Raw genomic sequence first — 5,229 nt, 5'->3', positions numbered from 1 at the left:
ATGTCTTCAAAAGATAGGGAAGAAGGTGGATCTTCAGGGCGGCAAGAGTCACTACATCCCCGACACAATGACCATCTAGACAACCTCTAGTCATTCAACAGCAACTTCAAAGTTAGTAACAAGAGCAAGAACGGTCTAAAGGGCCAATTGCTGTCGTCAGATGTGGATGGAGATGAGGCAGCGTCACCGCCGGAAGTTAACTCTCACATCTTTAGTGATGAGAATGCCAACTCTTGCCGAGTTATGTGAAAAATTATGTGTTAAATCAGTTTTAAGGTTCTTATAATCCCTGTTAGTTTAGTTCTTTGTTTTTAATATAACATAATTTACGTTAGATTTAGATTTATGTTATATTAGATTAGACTTAGGTTTATTTAGGTTTACCCACACACACACACACACACACAAGAAGAAGAGAGTTTTAACGTCGTAGGAAACTATCCCAAAAGACGTTAAAGATTAGGTTAGATGTAGACTTACGTTAAATTAGATTTAGGTTTATTTTTAGTTAGATTTACGTTTATTTAGATTTACGCTTATTTACATTAGATCGCGTCCACGCAAGAATTACTTACGGTTTAGGGTTTAGAGTTAGACGAACAGTGAAAATATCTACTGTGAAAAGATGTTAAGATGCTGTGAAGTGCTACAGCTAGAGAAGAGGCAAAGGGGTTTTGTCCACTACATGCAGTATTATATAGACGTGGGTCTGTAGATTTCTTGTACCCACAAATATAGGTATTGACCAATAAAGACGAGATTATAACCCGGTGGTTCTGATCTCCGTGCACCTCTAGACCGAGGTGTGCGGGGATTGGACATGACTAGAGAATGTGAGGTAGAGAGAGAGAGAGAGAGAGAGAGAGAGAGAGAGAGAGAGATAGATAAGACGAAGAATGCCAATAGAATATTAAATTTGTTGTCCAGGTTATAAGATTTTTATCCTCATTATGAGTAGTGACGAGGATGTGGGACCATCCAACCGAAACACCTATCTCTCAACGAGGGTCTTATGTCCTTGTAATCAATGCAAGCATGCTGTGCGACGGACAAGACGTGTTTCTTTGCAGCACGTTCACGAATTTGGCGAGTTCGATCCATCTATTATAGATCGAGTTGTTGCCAATTATAACTCGTCGGACTCTTACGCTGGCCAACAAGCAGCAATCTTGCAACCCAATAGACGTGTTCGCAGGCGCTTTGGTCAAGCAGCATATGTGAGGCCACAAGATGTAGCCTCTGACAGCTCGGGGGATGATCATGCAGAGCACATTCCCAACGAGACAATGTTTGAGCCCGAGATTGATGAAATGATCGAGACGATCATGGATTCAGAAAGGCTTATCTATGATGATATGAAAAGTGAAGCCGATACGCCATTGTATAATGGAGCACGTATGTCTAGATTAAAAGCACTCCTGGTTCTTCTCAACATGCAAGCAAAGTTTGGATGGAGTGACACTAGCGTCACAGCGCTTTTCAGGTGATCTATTACAATTAGTTTACTTTAATAAAACTCTAAATGTATAATGATCTGATAGATTTTTACATGACTGTATCGTATTTTTATGTTGTGTAGATTGTTGAAAGAGCACATACTACCAGTTGACAATGTGATGCCAGATTCCCGAGATGAAGCAAGAAAGATTTTGCGAAACTTGGGGATGGATTACAATTCTATCCACGCTTGTCCTAATGACTGCATTCTTTTCAGAGGGGAATACATAGACATGGAGAAGTGTCCGAAATGTGATTCCGAAAGATATCGAGTAGATCTCCACGGGACAAAAATTCCACAAAAGGTTTTGCGACATTTTCCTCTGCTTCCTCGCATCAAGCATTTCTTCGAATGTAAGTCCATGGCCGCCCTAGCATCATGGCATGAGGAGAATAAATCTTCGGATGGTGTGCTACGAATTCCTGCAGATTGCGCAGCCTGGAAACATATAGATGGAACATGGTCGGATTTTGCCAGGGAAGCTCGAAATTTGTGCTTAGGCCTGGCTATGGATGGCGTAAATCCATTTGGTCAAAGATCAACATCTTACAGTGTATGGCCCGTTGTCATCGTCAACTACAACATTCCCCCGTGGTTGACTACGAAGAAGGGGCACCTATGGCTAAGCTTGATTGTGCCACGGCGATATAAAGTGGGGAATATGGATGTGTATCTTCGTCCACTATTGGAAGAGCTACAACAATTGTGGATTGGCATAGAGGTGGTGGATATGAGCCGACACACAGGACGACGGAATGCTTTGATCAGAGGCATTCTAATGTGGACCATGCATGACTATCCCGGGCTAATAGAATGCTCAGGTGATCTATTGACACTCCTCACTCAGACACTGTAAATCTTGTTTTTTCCCATAGTTGATCTATTATCATGTGTATACATGCAGGGCTTCAAACAAGCGGATACAGAGCATGTGTCACATGTGGACCTAGACTGAATGCACGTAGGGCACCCTCACTGAAGAAGCAAATCTACGAAGGTCATCAAGTGTATCTTCCAGAGAATCATGTGTTACGCGACGGCTTTTTGGGAAGAGAGCCACCAAGGATATCTGCACAAGCATGGTTAGAGCAGAAGGAGATGTGCGATGACGGATTGCCTCCAGGGATGAAGAGACTATCTCTATGGTACGAGTTACCATACTGGCCCCGACTCATAATCAATCACTTGATCGATCCAATGCACATATTCAAGAATGTGGGTAATCTACTATGGGACCATCTGACCGGCAAGAAAGATACTTTGGGAGCCAAAGTTGACCTTAGAAATGTGGATCGTATGGAGCAATATTGGCCGCAAACAGCGTCTGATGGATCGATAAAACTCCCTAAAGCACCATGGATTTTCACAGGAGCCCAAGAACGCAAAGTAAAAGAGACCATTCGATCTTTGCAGACCCCCACTGGCGTAATGCACTCGCTCCGAACGTGTTTTACTAAAGAAGGAAAGCTTACCGGTTTGAAGTCACACGATTGGCATAAAATGTGTCAGGTACGTTCATAGTGGACTTTAATATCATTGCATAAAATGTGGACTTTAATATCATTGCTGCACATACTTTACAGTTTATTTTACCGGTTGCCATTGAGGGATGTTTGTCTCTCGACATCCGTAACACAATCTACAAACTTGCAAAGTTGGTGAAATGGATCTCACAAAAGGAGATCAACGTAGACTCCATACCATTCGCCAAACTAAATGCTGCGGAGCTTGTGTGCATGTTTGAGAAACATTTTCCTACTACCATGCTAACCATTCAGGTGCATCTTCTTGTTCACATAGTTGATGAGGCAGGTAATATTTCATCCTACAAAGTCTACATCAAACTGGTGGTGTGTCATAGAGGTAGCCCCTTGTAGTGCAAGGACGTATGAAGGCTACCATGTGCCAATCACAACGGCATCAATGGAGGAGATCAGAGAAGATGCTCAATCAGAAGCCACTGCGGTGGTGCCAGACAAGCATCAAGATGCTACTACTCTATATGGGGTGCATGTAGAGGAGCTACAAAATGAAACAGAGGATATGTGTTTAAACGGAGAGCTCTATATAGATATAGGAAGTTATGCGAGGATGAGAGAGAGATCTCTTAAAGCCACAAATATTGTATTTGAACAATTTTGCTCTGTGTTGTAAAAGCTCTGGCTCTCCAAGTACCTTCCATGGTGTATAACGCTCTTTTCTACTCGCGCTCACATCTTTTGATTGAAAATTCTGAGTTTTCGACTTGCCTCTTCTATCACTCAATTCATTGCGTCATTGTATTTATATGCGTCATTACGTCATTGTATTTAATGGTCTTTGCGTCATTGTCTACTCTATTCATTCAATATTAAGTTTAAATATTCGTGTGTTTAATGCAGGTATGGATGATTAGGAGTTTCTTTCTTCTTTGTCACCGCAGCAGAGACAGTGGTACGTGGAGCGTCATCGCTCTGGCGCATCATCGCGCGTTCCTACTCCATCCGCATCTCCCTCTCTTTCGGAGCATTCGGCGCGCTCCGAAGCTTCGGCGTCGACGAGACGAGCTTCACACTCGTCTAGACACCGGCGCTCTAGTGGTGGCGGTGGCGGTTGTTGTGGGGATTCCGCCACCGATGCCTCCACACCGCCTCGTGTTCGACGAAGCTCTTTACCCTCCCCTTCTTTGCCCGCCCCCACACCAGCCACAACATCGCCATCTACGCCAGGTTTTGCACGGCTGACTGTTCCTAGAAGCTACACACCTCTACCTACTCCGCCAGGAGCCACCCCACTCAACACTCCTCGCTTCGGGGCCCAGACGCCGGTGGAGACACCTGACGTCCGTACCCCCATCGACATGCCGCTAGAGACCCCTGTCGGGACACCCAGGTTCACGCGTCACCGGCCAGAGGGCTTGTCTTACTCCGTCAACTTCAGCGGCGGCATCATCATGGATGATGACGGCAAGAAGGTGATCTCGCGCATGCGTGGTCTTTGCTCTCAGCTATTTAGACACTACATACTAAACAAATGGAGTGAAGTACCAAGTGATTTAAAAAACAGAGTCATCAGCATACTTCATGATGAGTTTCCCGTTCCAACACGGGATCAGCGCTTCAATGAAGACATGATGAAGATTCGAATGCGCGAATACTGCAAACACAAGCGTTCTGAAGTGCAAAAAGCAATCAAGAATGGGTGGAACAGGCCAGATTGGCTGGCCAAAGAAGATTGGAAGAATGCGAAGAAAGCAGCGCGCGAGAATCCCGACAAGTGGAAGCAACAAAAGGATGCAGCCAGAGCGCGAGTAGAGGCAGGGAGCTCGCACCACTTGGGGAGCGGTGGATGGGCATCATTTGAGGCCGATTTTGTAAGTGTTTTCGCATTGCTCTTTATGTTCGATAGTTTAGGGTTTATGAGTTTTTTAATTCTAACATAATGAAATCTTTGTATGTTTTGACAGTGGTCGATGACAGGACGTGATCCCACACCGTACGAGCGCGAGTACGCAGGCAGGAAGGGCTTAAACGCCTTGATGGACATTCTCAGTTCTCACGGCGGCATGGTTAGTATTAGGGTTTACTCTTTTCTATTTTTTGTATTGTTTTATAAATGTCGTTATATGTTTATACTTACTGAAAGCTGTCTTATTGTCTTTTTTTGCAGAATCTGACAGATACGCCGCTTGGACGCGATGAGACGTCTGACTAGACGACATCAGTTTAGCCGTAGCTAGATAGCATTAGTTT

Source organism: Adiantum capillus-veneris, chromosome 5 (assembly GCF_014529385.1).
Source record: "Adiantum capillus-veneris isolate H3 chromosome 5, ASM1452938v2, whole genome shotgun sequence".
NCBI classification, from domain to species: Eukaryota; Viridiplantae; Streptophyta; class Polypodiopsida; order Polypodiales; family Pteridaceae; genus Adiantum; species Adiantum capillus-veneris.
This window is presented reverse-complemented; position numbering follows the sequence as displayed.